We start from the raw sequence: 14,701 nt of genomic DNA, 5'->3' as shown, positions 1-14,701 counted from the left end.
GTCAGGGATGGAGCGGTGCGGGGGCAAGGCTTCAAAATGGGGTCTGCAACGGAGGAGACACAGGGGGCGTGGTCACAGCGGCTGTATGACATCACATTCAGCCGCTGTGATCAGAAAAATGGTGGCGGCTTCCTGCGCGCACATACAGTCTGCACCAGCAGGAGGCTACACCATTTTTTATGATCACGCTGAACTGCAGTGCGACTGCAATTACAGCATGGTCAAGAATGGAGGCGTCATGCTGGGTGGCCATGCCCTGTCACTGTGCAGGAGCCAGCACCGCACACACACTAGTCCCCGGGTGCAGCCCCCAACCCCCGGGACACCCGGAGCAACAAAATGTAGATTCAGGCCACCAGGCCACGCCCCTACCTATGAAACCATGCCTCCTTTTTACCATTGCACTGCTTATCTGCGCGCCCTGCATTACAATCTCCCTCGCCACCTCTCTGGGTGTCACCAGTGATAGTGACACCTCTGCCATGCTTGTAGCAGCTGGTCCTAAGATCTACGCCTCAAGCCCTGAGTGTTTGCCCTTGTGACTTGTTGATCATCATAGCGAAGCAGATGCTTACAGAAAACTGCAGGGGCTTAGATTGAAAATAAAAAAATTGATGGGTATAAGGTAGAGAGGAGCGGGTTCGGTTCTCCGAGAACCGAATTCCCGACGAACTCCACGTGGTTTACACTGGTCCGAGGCAGGCTCGGTTGTTCCCGCCTGACTCGGAAAACCTGAACAAGGGAAAATGTCATCATCCCGCTGTCGGATTCTCGCGAGATTCGGATTCCATATAAAGAGCTGCGCGTTGCCGCCATTTTTACTCGTGCATTGAAGAGAGAGCGGAGAGGACGTGGCTATGTTCTCTCAGTGGAAATCTCAATATCAGTGCTCAGTATCAGTGGTTACTTATTGCTGCTCAGTAATACTAGTAGTGTGTCTCTCCTGCTCAGTGTCAGTTCTCAGTAGTATCCTCATCAGTGCTCAGTATCACTGCTCATTGTCTTGTGCTGCATTGTGGTGCTCAGCATACTACAGTACATTACTAATAGTCCAGTGCTGCATCTTGCTGCTCAGTGTCAGTTCTAGTATCCTCATCAGTGCTCACTATCACTGCTCATTACATTGTGGTGTTCTGTATACTACAGTAACATAGTAATATAGTAACATATAGTAACATAGTTTTTGAGGTTGAATAGAGGCAAATTGCCCATCGTGTTCAACCTGTTTTAAGTTGTGATGATTCTACATACTTGCTGAATAATGTTTTATGACTAGTTAGCTACTATAACTCATGTTACCCCCGGATTAACCATGTTGATATTTTAAGTATTATAACCTTGGATAGCTTTTTCATTCAGAAATGTATCCATTCCTTTTTTAAATCCAATTACAGAGTCCGCCATTACCACCTTCCCAGGCAGGGAATTCCACATCCTGATTGCCCTAACAGTGAAGATCATAGTATCTCACCTGGCAGGTAAGTAGGAGTTGGGCTAGAGCTGTGGAGGATTGCTGCTCGGGCACCCCCTGTCAAGTGAAGGAGATCCAACTGAGGCAGCACAAGGGAACTCTCGAAAGAAGAACAAGGCTAGAGGAAGATCTGAGACAAAGAAATCTGACTTTTACCAGAGCTGACCAGAGGAAAGCACAAACGCAGTCCCCCACTACCACAAATAATGCAGTCGAGTTTCCCACATTTGGGGAAATCACAGGGGTCAGCATACCCAGAGTGCAATGAATGAACCTCACCCTGGGAGAACAATCTTCATGACCATGGTATCTCCTATGCAAAATAAGTATGATTTGGGATAGGGCTGGGGAGGGCCGCTGCTCAGGCACATCTCTGTCAAGTAAAGGAGATTCAACTGAGGCAGCACAAGGGAACTCTCATCTGGGGACAACAACTGCAGGGAGAACACATATTTTCAGATGAAAATCTTGGTCATGCTCTGGCTTCTCTTCAGAACGAACAAATCTTTCGCCTTTTACTAAAGATTTCCGTGGAGAGGAGCAAAACTGAGTTTTACCTCAATTTTTGCATGCCCCATCTTTTTGGATTTTCTTTTATCGGTTTAAAGATAGAATGAGTGTGCTTTAATGAAAGCTCATTTGCATAGAAATTACAGTAAATGTTTGTTTCTTTTCAAACAGAACTTTCTTGACCATGCTACTTGCTTGAAAGATCTGGGAGCACATGGAATACAGTACAAACCATGCTTATAGCAAGGAGAAGCCAGGTGAGAAATCTGCTTTCTTTCAAATTGGGCGCTCACTTTGATCTGAATGAGGACTGCTGGCATGGCACTCAGGCGACAGGTGGAATCTTGGTCATGCTCTGGTTTCTCTTCAGAATTAACAAATCTTTCGCCATTTATTAAAGATTTCCGTGGAGAGGAGCAAAACTGAGTTTTATCTCAATTTTTGCATGCCCCATATTATTGGGGTTTCTTTTATCAGTTTAAGGACAGAATGAGTGTGCTTTCTTGTTGGCTTTAATGTAAGTTTATTTGTATAACAATGACAGTAAATGTCTGTTTCTTTTCAAACAGAACTTTCTTGACCATGCTACTTGCTTGAAAGATCTGGGAGCACATGGAAAAGAGTACAAACCATGCTTATAGCAAGGGGAAGCCTGGTGAGAAATCTGCTTTCTTTCTTTCAAATTGGGTGCTCACTTTGAGCTGAATGAGGACTGCTGGCATGGCACTCAGGCGACAGGTGGAATCTTGGTCATGCTCTGGTTTCTCTTCAGAACGAACAAATCTTTCGCCTTTTACTAAAGATTTCCGTGGAGAGGAGCAAAACTGAGTTTTATCTCAAATTTTGCATTCCCCATCTTATTGGGGTTTTATTTTATCTGTTTAAAGATAGAACGAGTGTGCTTTAATGTAAGCTCATTTGCATAGAAATGACAGTAAATGTTTGTTTCTTTTCAAACAGAACTTTCTTGACTATACTAATTGCTTGAAAGATCTGGGAACACATGGAAAAGAGTACAAACCATGTTTATAGCTAGGGGAAGCCTGGTGAGAAATCTGCTATCTTTCTTTCAAATTGGGTGCTCACTTTGAGCTCAATGAGAACTGCTGGCATGGCACTCAGGCGACAGGTGGAATCTTGGTCATGCTCTGGTTTCTCTTCAGAACGAACAAATATTTCGCCTTTTATTAAAGATTTCCGTGGAGAGGAGCAAAACTGAGTTTTATCTCAATTTTTGCATGCCCCATATTATTGGGGTTTCTTTTATCAGTTTAAAGACAGAACGAGTATGCTTTCTTGTTAGCTTTAATGTAAGTTGCCATAGATGCAGTGAAACACACGTGTAGGGCACGGCGTGTCCGCGTGTATTTGACTCATGTGAAATGTTATAAAACAAAAATATATGATTATGATGTTAGCTGTTAGTCTCCACTAATAGGGAATAGAAGCTGAGCTATAAGAAAGGAATACACTAGATATGATGTCACTTAGCAGATACAATGTCTAAAGTGCATACAGATAGCTACTAATAACTCTTGATAAGAAAGTATATCAGTGTGGGTATATTTATATGATGGGATATTGGGACTAGTGAATATATATCACTCCTGCTGTCCAGATTGGCAATAACCAGACAATTATGATAAGAGTAGAGATGTCACATGGGCTGCTATAGATATTAATTTAATGCTGTATGTGTCATTTGTTACAAATGGATACATTTTCTATGAGTCAGCCTAGCAGCTGCATGTTCTAACAGAACACTATCCTCACACAGAATCTGCTAACCTTGAGATAACTAAATGACAGTGTGTAACAGTCTCTTTACTATAAGACTGTTACAAAGTAATATATATATTTGAAGTCAGTCTAGCAGCTGTGTGTTCCAGCAGTTTATAAGACAAAGAAAATCTCCTATTGTGGAATCTAGACACATGGGACTGCTGGCCTGTGTCATACTATTTCTATGTAATACCAGTAACATGTATATAACTGTTACATAATTGTTACAAATGGATAAATCTTTGAGTCAGCCTAGCAGCTGCATGTCCTAACAGGACACCATAAATCCTTTACAGTGTAACAAATTGATTGGTAACACTTAAAGGCTGGAGAGCAGTTATATGCCTTACTAGCATACTCAATATACCACATTATTACACCAGTTACCACGATTATTGACAGCGCATTTGATATATTATATTACCCTCACACTGAGTCTGTTTACCTTTAGATAACTAAGTGACCGAATATGTAACAGTTTCTCTATCATAAGACTGTTACAAAGTGAGATAGATATATTTGGAAGTCAGTCAAACAGCTGTGTGTTTCAGCGGTTTATAAGAAAATTCCTCATTGTGGAATCTGGACCACTAAGGGTTATTATATATATAGCACATGGAATTGCCACATCTCCCTATATGATAATTTCATTACACTGTAACATAATAAGAATTAACTCTTTAACAGTGTAAATAGAGAGTAATGAATCTCTGACACATGGAATATATTATTTCTTAGATGAATTGGATAAACCATTATGACAGACACTTTGCTTCCTAATAAGAATTGAGGTGGCTATACCTCTAAGGAAAGCATTATTGCCTACGCCTAGATCAGATTAAATAAGATCTGGCTGAATATATGAAGGAAGGTTGCTATTTATATGAGAATTGGAATTGCTATATTCCTTAAGGCAACCCCACCGATTGATATATGTTGTCAATTAAGTATATCTGAACGGCTATATCTGGACCAGATTTAATAAGATCTGGCTGATTATATGAAGGAGGGCTGCTATTTATATTGGAATTGCCATATTCCTTAAGGCAACCGCACCTGTTGGTATATCTCGCCAATTAACTATATCTAAACAGCTAAATTAAAGCTATTCATCATTTTTTTAGTTTGGATATTAATAAATATGATCTTTCCATGATGCATAGAGATTTCCCTATCAAGTGATTCCTTATCCGATATAGAAAGCTATCCCCCTGTGGTATTGAATTTAGGAATATAGTCTTAGGGGACACAGAGAAATAAGTGATCCCCATCTACCTAAGCACCCCACAAATTGGAGGTTAGCTTACCGGTTATACTCAATCACCCCCACAAATTCGCCAATGGGGATGGCTTCCCGGGAGGTAACCCCTATTGAGTGAAGGGAGTATATAGGATACGACCCAGTGGTACCTGACGACATAGATACTAACAGCTATTTAATAACATTACGCTAGAAAGTGATTATTAGCAACATATATATCTATATAAACAACCCCGCCAGGGTTGTGCCTTCAAAAATAATCACACACGGACACGCTTTTTAAACCTTTTTTTCACATCTCTTTATTCTTCTTATGCACATGTATGTTAGTTCTGTGATTTTAACCTTTATGTTTCACTGCAGTTTGGGATAATAATATTAATATTTATCCAATTTTAATACATACTTAATAAAGGTTATATTTTATGATTCATTCATTCTGTCCAGTGCGTCAACAGTGCAGATTTCTTCTTGTTTTTTCTCCCAAATTCTATAACAATGACAGTAAATGTTGTTTCTTTTCAAACAGAACTTTCTTGACCATGCTACTTGCTTGAAAGATCTGGGAGCACATGGAAAACAGTACAAACCATGCAGTATCACAAGAGCCTTTATTTGATCTTTCATGAAGATAGAGCAGAATTGAGGACACGTCAACAATTTCTGCCGAAGGTGGTTCATCTTTCCACATGGTGCCTTTGGCCACTGACACCTTCGTTGAGTCAAAGTCTCTGGCTGTGGTCAGAACTTTGAAAATTTATGTCACCAGAACGGTTCAGATTAGGAAAACAGAGGCTCTGTTTGTCCTGTATGCTCCCAACAGGATTGGGTGTCCTGCTTCCATGTAGACCATTATGCGCTGGATCTGTGGTAAGATTCAGCATGCTCATTCCATGGCAGGATTGCCGTTACTGAATTAGGTGAAGACCCATTCTACTAGAAAGGTGGGTTCATCCTGGGCAGCTGGTCGGGGAGTCTCGGCATTGCAACTTTGCCGAGCAGCTATTTAGTAAACACTTTTGCTAAGTTTTACAAGTTTGATACCTTGGCTGATGATAACCTCAAGTTGGGTCATTCGGTGCTGCAGAGTCGTACGCACTCTCCCACCCGTTCAAGAGCTTTGGTATAACCCCATGGTTCTTAATGTGACCCCAGCATCCTCTAGGTCGTATGAGAAAATAGGATTTTAATACCTACAGGTAAATCCTTTTCTCTTAGTCCGTAGAGGATGCTGGGCACCCGTCCCAGTCCATACTGTGTCTGCAGTTATTACTTGTGGTTATACACATGTTATGTTATGGTTCTGGTCAGCTTTTTGCTGCAATTGTTCATGCCGTTGGCTTGTGTTCTGTTGAATGCCACGTTCTGCGGCATGCTTAAGGTGTGAGCTGGTAAGATGCTCACCTTAGTTTAACAATAAATCCTTTCCTCGAAATGTCCGTCTCCCTGGGCACAGTTCCTATAACTGGAGTCTGGAGGAGGGGCATAGAGGGAGGAGCCAGTTCACACCCTTTGAAAGTCTTAAAGTGCCCATGTCTCTTGCGGATCCCGTCTATACCCCATGGTTCTTAATGTGACCCCAGCATCCTCTACGGACTAAGAGAAAAGGATGCCCTTGCGCACTATCCTGACTTCTCCTCCCGTCTGCTTACTTTGTGCCTTCCAACGCACAATGCGAACTACAGGTGGTGCTGCAGGGCCCACACCCTTTTACTTGCCTTACAGAACAGCTCTGGAGCTGTTACAGTGCCCAGCTGCTGCAAGAAATCAGCTTGAATGCTTCAGGGGATGGGGCATGGCCAACATGAGCCCCACACCAAAGGAGGGTGGGGGTGTTTAATGCGAACTAGGGGTCATCCAAGCACCGCAAAAGGCCGCCATGCCCTGCATGCCCCTTTTCTCTTTTCATATGCAGATGAGGGTTCCAGCCAACTTTGGCCCACATCTTGGATGACATCACCGTATGCAAATCCGTCTTCTGCAGACCTTCCCCCAGGAATGCTTGTACTAGTTGTTGCATATGGTTTGATATTTGATGGTGCTTCAATATTAGGCAGCCTTCCACCCTCCCATGTTCATCTGAACAGATGTGGTCTCCCTGCAGTTGTTGTCCCCAGACGAGAGTTCCCTTGTGCGTCCTCAGTTGAATCTCCTTAACTTGACGGGGGAGGGGCTGCCCGAGCAGCCACCCTCCCCAGCCCTATCCCAACTCATACTTATTTTGCATATGAGATCTCTTGATCATGAAGATTGTTCTCACAGGGTGAGGTTCATCCATTATATTTTAAAATAGGAAGGTACAAATTACATATTTGAATTGCATCTATGTGCTGGATTCAAATGTCCCCCCCCCCCTTCCTTTCTCAATTGTGCCCGTCAGCAGCAATTCTAAGGTTGCTGCCAATGGGTGTGACACATTAATTTCTTCTGTGGGGTACACTGGACTCCACAAGGATTCACATTGGGGTGTAGAGTAGGATCTTGATCTGAGGCACCAACCGGCTCAAAGCTTTTGACTGTTCCCAAGATGCTCAGCGCATCCTCCTCTATAACCCCGCTTCCATGAACAGGGAGCTCAGTTTGTAGTTGGTGCCTTCAGCAGCAGGCCACTTAACAGGGGCCTGCCTCAGGCAGCCTATTCTTAGCTATTAATTTTGACAAGAAAAGAAGAACTTGTTTTATGAGAATCTACAAGGGCTGCAGCAGGCTAGGTCTAATAGACATCTTTACTGCAGCTTCATCACTCCCAGCGGCGCTGTATACTCCCGTGCCCTGGTTGCTGGGTCACTGCAGCGGAGGCTCCAGTTTCTTCCTAAGGTCAGTCACACACACACCGCCCTTCCGGATCACGAGGCCGCTGATGAAGGGGAGCGTGGCCGTAGGGGGTGGACCGTGTGCGCACTGGCGTGGACACTGATTACTGGGCAGCCGCTCCACTAGCCACCAGGTACAGTTAAGGAGCACAGGTCTGGGAGTTTTACTCCTATATTAACCCAATTTTGTACTGCCCGCAGCGCATTGTGATAGGTAATAGGGCCTGATTCAGGTTGGAATGCAATCACAATAAGCGATCCAACTGCAAAAATTGCTAACAGCATACGCATGTGCCTGCATTTTCTGCGGCACCCCGCAGAGAATGCGATCACCTCTGCCTGTCAATCGGGGCGGGGGGGGGAGAGGGGGGTCAGCAACACTCCATTTCCAAGTCAGGGATGGAGCGGTGCGGGGGCAAGGCTTCAAAATGGGGTCTGCAACGGAGGAGACACAGGGGGCGTGGTCACAGCGGCTGTATGACATCACATTCAGCCGCTGTGATCAGAAAAATGGTGGCGGCTTCCTGCGCGCACATACAGTCTGCACCAGCAGGAGGCTACACCATTTTTTATGATCACGCTGAACTGCAGTGCGACTGCAATTACAGCATGGTCAAGAATGGAGGCGTCATGCTGGGTGGCCATGCCCTGTCACTGTGCAGGAGCCAGCACCGCACACACACTAGTCCCCGGGTGCAGCCCCCAACCCCCGGGACACCCGGAGCAACAAAATGTAGATTCAGGCCACCAGGCCACGCCCCTACCTATGAAACCATGCCTCCTTTTTACCATTGCGCTGCTTATCTGCGCGCACTGCATTACAATCTCCTTCGCCACCTCTCTGGGTGTCACCAGTGATAGTGACACCTCTGCCATGCTTGTAGCAGCTGGTCCTAAGATCTACGCCTCAAGCCCTGAGTGTTTGCCCTTGTGACTTGTTGATCATCATAGCGAAGCAGATGCTTACAGAAAACTGCAGGGGCTTAGATTGAAAATAAAAAAATTGATGGGTATAAGGTAGAGAGGAGCGGGTTCGGTTCTCCGAGAACCGAATTCCCGACGAACTCCACGTGGTTTACACTGGTCCGAGGCAGGCTCGGTTGTTCCCGCCTGACTCGGAAAACCTGAACAAGGGAAAATGTCATCATCCCGCTGTCGGATTCTCTCGAGATTCGGATTCCATATAAAGAGCTGCGCGTTGCCGCCATTTTTACTCGTGCATTGAAGAGAGAGCGGAGAGGACGTGGCTATGTTCTCTCAGTGGAAATCTCAATATCAGTGCTCAGTATCAGTGGTTACTTATTGCTGCTCAGTAATACTAGTAGTGTGTCTCTCCTGCTCAGTGTCAGTTCTCAGTAGTATCCTCATCAGTGCTCAGTATCACTGCTCATTGTCTTGTGCTGCATTGTGGTGCTCAGCATACTACAGTACATTACTAATAGTCCAGTGCTGCATCTTGCTGCTCAGTGTCAGTTCTAGTATCCTCATCAGTGCTCACTATCACTGCTCATTACATTGTGGTGTTCTGTATACTACAGTAACATAGTAATATAGTAACATATAGTAACATAGTTTTTGAGGTTGAATAGAGGCAAATTGCCCATCGTGTTCAACCTGTTTTAAGTTGTGATGATTCTACATACTTGCTGAATAATGTTTTATGACTAGTTAGCTACTATAACTCATGTTACCCCCGGATTAACCATGTTGATATTTTAAGTATTATAACCTTGGATAGCTTTTTCATTCAGAAATGTATCCATTCCTTTTTTAAATCCAATTACAGAGTCCGCCATTACCACCTTCCCTGGCAGGGAATTCCACATCCTGATTGCCCTAACAGTGAACATCATAGTATCTCACCTGGCAGGTAAGTAGGAGTTGGGCTAGAGCTGTGGAGGATTGCTGCTCGGGCACCCCCTGTCAAGTGAAGGAGATCCAACTGAGGCAGCACAAGGGAACTCTCGAAAGAAGAACAAGGCTAGAGGAAGATGTGAGACAAAGAAATCTGACTTTTACCTGAGCTGACCAGAGGAAAGCACAAACGCAGTCCCCCACTACCACAAATAATGCAGTCGAGTTTCCCACATTTGGGGAAATCACAGGGGTCAGCATACCCAGAGTGCAATGAATGAACCTCACCCTGGGAGAACAATCTTCATGACCATGGTATCTCCTATGCAAAATAAGTATGATTTGGGATAGGGCTGGGGAGGGCCGCTGCTCAGGCACATCTCTGTCAAGTAAAGGAGATTCAACTGAGGCAACACAAGGGAACTCTCATCTGGGGACAACAACTGCAGGGAGAACACAAATTTTCAGATGAACATGGGAGGGCAGAAGGCTGCCTAACACTGAAGCACCCCCAAACAACAAACCAAATGCAACTACTAGTGCAAGCATTCCTGGGGGAAGGCCTGCAGCAGATGGATTTGCATATGGTGATGTCATCCAAGCAGTGGGTCAAAGTTGGCTTCAACCCTCGTCTGCATATGAAAATAAAAAAGGGGTGTGCAGGGCATGGCGGCCTTTTGCGGCGCTTGGATGACCCCTAGTTTGCATTAAACACCTCCACCTTCCTTCGGTGTGGGGCTCATGTTGGCTATGCCCCAGCCCCTGAAGCATTCAAGCTGATTTATTGCAGCAGCTGGGCACTGTAACAGCTCCAGAGCTGCTCTGTAAAGCAAGTAAAAGGGTGTGGGCCCTGCAGCACTACCTGTAGTTTGCATTGTGCGTTGGAAGGCACAAAGTAAGCAGACGGGAGAAGTCAGGATAGTGCACAAGGGCATAGAAGGGAGCGGCTCAAGAAAAGAGAAGTGGAAACAGACAGCAAACTAGGCTGGAGAGAGACCTGAGACAAAGAGATCTGAATTATACGAGAGCCGACCAGAGGAAACACAAATTATGTAATCAAGTGTCCCACATTTGGGGAAATCGTAGGAGCAGCACACCCAGAGTGCATTGGGTGAGCCTTGCCCTGGGAGAAGCACCTTCCTGATCATAGTATCTCACCTGGCAGGTAAGTAGGAGTTGGGCTAGAGCTGGGGAGGGTCGCTGTTCGGGCACCCCCCTGTCAAGTGAAGGAGATCCAACTGAGGCAGCACAAGGAAACTCTCGAAAAAAGAACAAGGCTAGAGGAAGATCTGAGACAAAGAAATCTGACTTTTACCAGAGCTGACCAGAGGAAAGCACAAACACAGTCCCCCACTACCACAAATAATGCAGTCGAGTTTCCCACATTTGGGGAAATGACAGGGGTCAGCATACCCAGAATGCAATGAATGAACCTCACCCTGGGAGAACAATCTTCATGACAATGGTATCTCCTATGCAAAATAAGTATGATTTGGGATAGGGCTGGGGAGGGCCGCTGCTCAGGCACATCTCTGTCAAGTAAAGGAGATTCAACTGAGGCAGCACAAGGGAACTCTCATCTGGGGACAACAACTGCAGGGAGAACACATATTTTCAGATGAACATGGGAGAGCAGAAGGCTGCCTAATACTGAAGCACCCCCAAACAACAAACCAAATGCAACAACTAGTACAAGCATTCCTGGGAAAAGGTCTGCAGAAGACGGATTTGCATACGGTGATGTCATCCAAGCAGTGGGCCAAGTTGGCTGGAACCCTCATCTGCATATGAAAAGAGAAAAGGGGTATGCAGGGCATGGCGGCCTTTTGCGGCGCTTGGATGACCCTTAGTTCGCATTAAACACCTCCACCCTCCGTCGGTGTGGGGCTCATGTTGGCTATGCCCCAGCCCCTGAAGCATTCAAGCTGATTTCTTGCAGCAGCTGGGCACTGTAACAGCTCCAGAGCTGCTCTGTAAGGCAAGTAAAAGGGTGTTGGCCCTGCAGCACTACCTGTAGTTTGCATTGTGCGTTGGAAGGCACAAAGTAAGCAGACAGGAGAAGTCAGGAGAGTGCACAAGGGCAAGGGCAGGGGCTCAAGAAAAGAGAAGTGGAAACAGACAGCAAACTAGGCTGGAGAGAGACCTGAGACAAAGAGATCTGAATTATACGAGTAGCCGACCAGAGGAAACACAAATTATGTAGTCAAGTGTCCCACATTTGGGGAAATCGTAGGAGCAGCACACCCAGAGTGCAATGGGTGAGCCTTGCCCTGGGAGAAGCACCTTCCTGATCATAGTATCTCACCTGGCAGGTAAGTAGGAGTTGGGCTAGAGCTGGGGAGGGTCGCTGCTCGGGCACCCCCCTGTCAAGTGAAGGAAATCCAACTGAGGCAGCACAAGGAAACTCTCAAAAAAAGAACAAGGCTAGAGGAAGATCTGAGACAAAGAAATCTGACTTTTACCAGAGCTGACCAGAGGAAAGCACAAACACAGTCCCCCACTACCACAAATAATGCAGTCGAGTTTCCCACATTTGGGGAAATCACAGGGGTCAGCATACCCAGAATGCAATGAATGAACCTCACCCTGGAAGAACAATCTTCATGACCATGGTATCTCCTATGCAAAATAAGTATGATTTGGGATAGGGCTGGGGAGGGCCGCTGCTCAGGCACATCTCTGTCAAGTAAAGGAGATTCAACTGAGGCAGCACAAGAGAACTCTCATCTGGGGACAACAACTGCAGGGAGAACACATATTTTCAGATGAACATGGGAGAGCAGAAGGCTGCCTAATACTGAAGCACCCTAAACAACAAACCAAATGCAACAACTAGTACAAGCATTCCTGGGGGAAGGTCTGCAGAAGACGTATTTGCATACGGTGATGTCATCCAAGCAGTGGGCCAAAGTTGGCTGGAACCCTCATCTGCATATGAAAAGAGAAAAGGGGTATGCAGGGCATGGCGGCCTTTTGCGGCGCTTGGATGACCCTTAGTTCGCATTAAACACCTCCACCCTCCGTCGGTGTGGGGCTCATGTTGGCTATGCCCCAGCCCCTGAAGCATTCAAGCTGATTTCTTGCAGCAGCTGGGCACTGTAACAGCTCCAGAGCTGCTCTGAAAGGCAAGTAAAAGGGTGTGGGCCCTGCAGCACTACCTGTAGTTTGCATTGTGCGTTGGAAGGCACAAAGTAAGCAGACAGGAGAAGTCAGGAGAGTGCACAAGGGCATAGAAGGCAGCGGCTCAAGAAAAGAGAAGTGGAAACAGACAGCAAACTAGGCTGGAGAGAGACCTGAGACAAAGAGATCTGAATTATACGAGAGCCGACCAGGGGAAACACAAATTATGCAGTCAAGTTTCCCACATTTGGGGAAATCGCAGGAGCAGCACACCCAGAGTGCAATGGGTGAGCCTTGCCCTGGGAGAAGCACCTTCATGATCATAGTATCTCACCTGGCAGTTATGTAGGAGTTGGGCTAGAGCTGGGGAGGGTCGCTGCTCGGGTACCCCCCTGTCAAGTGAAGGAGATCAAACTGAGGCAGCACAATGGAACTCTCGAAAGAAGAACAAGGCTAGAGGAAGATCTGAGACAAAGAAATCTGACTTTTACCAGAGCTGACCAGAGGAAAACACAAACACAGTCCCCCACTACCACAAAAAATGCAGGCGAGTTTCCCACATTTGGGGAAATCACAGGGGTCAGCATACCCAGAATGCAATGAATGAACCTCACCCTGGGAGAACAATCTTTATGACCATGGTATCTCCTATGCAAAATAAGTATGATTTGGGATAGGGCTGGGGAGGGCCGCTGCTCAGGCACATCTCTGTCAAGTAAAGGAGATTCAACTGAGGCAGCACAAGGGAACTCTCATCTGGGGACAACAACTGCCGGGAGAACACATATTTTCAGATGAACATGGGAGGGCAGAAGGCTGCCTAATACTGAAGCACCCCCAAACAACAAACCAAATGCAACAACTAGTACAAGCATTCCTGGGGGAAGGTCTGCAGAAGACGGATTTGCATACAGTGATGTCATCCAAGCAGTGGGCCAAAGTTGGCTGGAACCCTCATCTGCATATGAAAAGATAAAAGGGTATGCAGGGCATGGCGGCCTTTTGCGGCGCTTGGATGACCCTTAGTTCGCATTAAACACCCCCACCCTACTTCGGTGTGGGGCTCATGTTGGCCATGCCCAAGCCCCTGAAGCATTCAAGCTGATTTCTTGCAGCAGCTTGGCACTGTAACAGCTCCAGAGCTGCTCTGTAAGGCAAGTAAAAGGGTGTGGGCCCTGCAGCACTACCTGTAGTTTGCATTGTGCATCGGAAGGCACAAAGTAAGCAGACAGGAGGAGAAGTCAGGATAGTGCACAAGGGTATAGAAGGGAGGGGCTCAAGAAAAAAGAAGTGGAAACAGACAGCAAACTAGGCTGGAGAGAGACCTGAGACAAAGAGATCTGAATTATATGAGAGCCGACTAGGGGAAACACAAATTATGCAATCAAGTTTCCCATATTTGGGGAAATCGCAGGGGCAGCACACCCAGAGTGCAATGGGTGAGCCTTGCCCTGGGAGAAGCAACTTCATGATCATAGTATCTCACCTGGCAGGTAAGTAGGAGTTGGGCTAGAGCTGGGGAGGGTCGCTGCTCGGGCACCCCCCTGTCAAGTGAAGGAGATCCAACTGAGGCAGCACAAGGGAACTCTTGAAAGAAGAACAAGGCTAGAGGAAGATCTGAGACAAAGAAATCTGACTTTTACCAGAGCTGACCAGAGGAAAGCACAAACACAGTCCCCCACTACCACAAATAATGCAGTTGAGTTTCCCACATTTGGGGAAATCACAGAGGTCAGCATACCCAGAACGCAATAAATGAACCTAACCCTGGGAGAACAATCTTCATGACCATGGTATCTCCTATGCAAAATAAGTATGATTTGGGATAGGGCTGGGGAGGGCCGCTGCTCAGGCACATCTCTGTCAAGTAAAGGAGATTCAACTGAGGCA

At 46.1% G+C, this 14,701-nt stretch overlaps 13 non-coding genes and 1 pseudogene across 13 annotated transcripts; 4 read left to right on the top strand and 10 right to left on the bottom strand.

The window, feature by feature from the left end:
* Positions 1-1,637: 1,637 nt before the first annotated feature.
* On the bottom strand, positions 1,638-1,801 carry LOC135010824 (U1 spliceosomal RNA). Its single transcript, XR_010210110.1, has one exon. It is a non-coding gene; the product is annotated as a U1 spliceosomal RNA (small nuclear RNA).
* A 144-nt stretch (positions 1,802-1,945) lies between these two features.
* Positions 1,946-2,061, top strand: LOC135010906 (U5 spliceosomal RNA). Its single transcript, XR_010210172.1, has one exon. It is a non-coding gene; the product is annotated as a U5 spliceosomal RNA (small nuclear RNA).
* A 270-nt stretch (positions 2,062-2,331) lies between these two features.
* LOC135010949 (U5 spliceosomal RNA) lies at positions 2,332-2,447 on the top strand. The gene has a single exon (XR_010210216.1). It is a non-coding gene; the product is annotated as a U5 spliceosomal RNA (small nuclear RNA).
* Positions 2,448-2,733: 286 nt separating this feature from the next.
* Positions 2,734-2,849, top strand: LOC135010896 (U5 spliceosomal RNA). The gene has a single exon (XR_010210162.1). It is a non-coding gene; the product is annotated as a U5 spliceosomal RNA (small nuclear RNA).
* A 275-nt stretch (positions 2,850-3,124) lies between these two features.
* LOC135010930 (U5 spliceosomal RNA) lies at positions 3,125-3,240 on the top strand. Its single transcript, XR_010210196.1, has one exon. It is a non-coding gene; the product is annotated as a U5 spliceosomal RNA (small nuclear RNA).
* Positions 3,241-9,866: 6,626 nt separating this feature from the next.
* LOC135010712 (U1 spliceosomal RNA) lies at positions 9,867-10,030 on the bottom strand. Its single transcript, XR_010210007.1, has one exon. It is a non-coding gene; the product is annotated as a U1 spliceosomal RNA (small nuclear RNA).
* A 671-nt stretch (positions 10,031-10,701) lies between these two features.
* On the bottom strand, positions 10,702-10,864 carry LOC135010865 (U1 spliceosomal RNA). Its single transcript, XR_010210141.1, has one exon. It is a non-coding gene; the product is annotated as a U1 spliceosomal RNA (small nuclear RNA).
* A 152-nt stretch (positions 10,865-11,016) lies between these two features.
* Positions 11,017-11,180, bottom strand: LOC135010656 (U1 spliceosomal RNA). The gene has a single exon (XR_010209951.1). It is a non-coding gene; the product is annotated as a U1 spliceosomal RNA (small nuclear RNA).
* A 667-nt stretch (positions 11,181-11,847) lies between these two features.
* Positions 11,848-12,011, bottom strand: LOC135010814 (U1 spliceosomal RNA). The gene has a single exon (XR_010210100.1). It is a non-coding gene; the product is annotated as a U1 spliceosomal RNA (small nuclear RNA).
* Positions 12,012-12,163: 152 nt separating this feature from the next.
* LOC135010600 (U1 spliceosomal RNA) lies at positions 12,164-12,327 on the bottom strand. The gene has a single exon (XR_010209896.1). It is a non-coding gene; the product is annotated as a U1 spliceosomal RNA (small nuclear RNA).
* A 670-nt stretch (positions 12,328-12,997) lies between these two features.
* LOC135010831 (U1 spliceosomal RNA) lies at positions 12,998-13,160 on the bottom strand. Its single transcript, XR_010210117.1, has one exon. It is a non-coding gene; the product is annotated as a U1 spliceosomal RNA (small nuclear RNA).
* A 152-nt stretch (positions 13,161-13,312) lies between these two features.
* LOC135010653 (U1 spliceosomal RNA) lies at positions 13,313-13,476 on the bottom strand. The gene has a single exon (XR_010209948.1). It is a non-coding gene; the product is annotated as a U1 spliceosomal RNA (small nuclear RNA).
* Positions 13,477-14,177: 701 nt separating this feature from the next.
* LOC135010848 (U1 spliceosomal RNA) lies at positions 14,178-14,312 on the bottom strand (annotated as a pseudogene).
* Positions 14,313-14,464: 152 nt separating this feature from the next.
* On the bottom strand, positions 14,465-14,628 carry LOC135010670 (U1 spliceosomal RNA). Its single transcript, XR_010209965.1, has one exon. It is a non-coding gene; the product is annotated as a U1 spliceosomal RNA (small nuclear RNA).
* Between the last annotated feature and the right edge of the window lie 73 nt (positions 14,629-14,701).

Source organism: Pseudophryne corroboree, unplaced genomic scaffold (genome assembly GCF_028390025.1).
Source record: "Pseudophryne corroboree isolate aPseCor3 unplaced genomic scaffold, aPseCor3.hap2 scaffold_237, whole genome shotgun sequence".
Taxonomy (NCBI): Eukaryota; Metazoa; Chordata; class Amphibia; order Anura; family Myobatrachidae; genus Pseudophryne; species Pseudophryne corroboree.
Note: the sequence above shows the minus strand (reverse complement) of the source record. Positions and strands in the feature narration are given on the sequence as shown.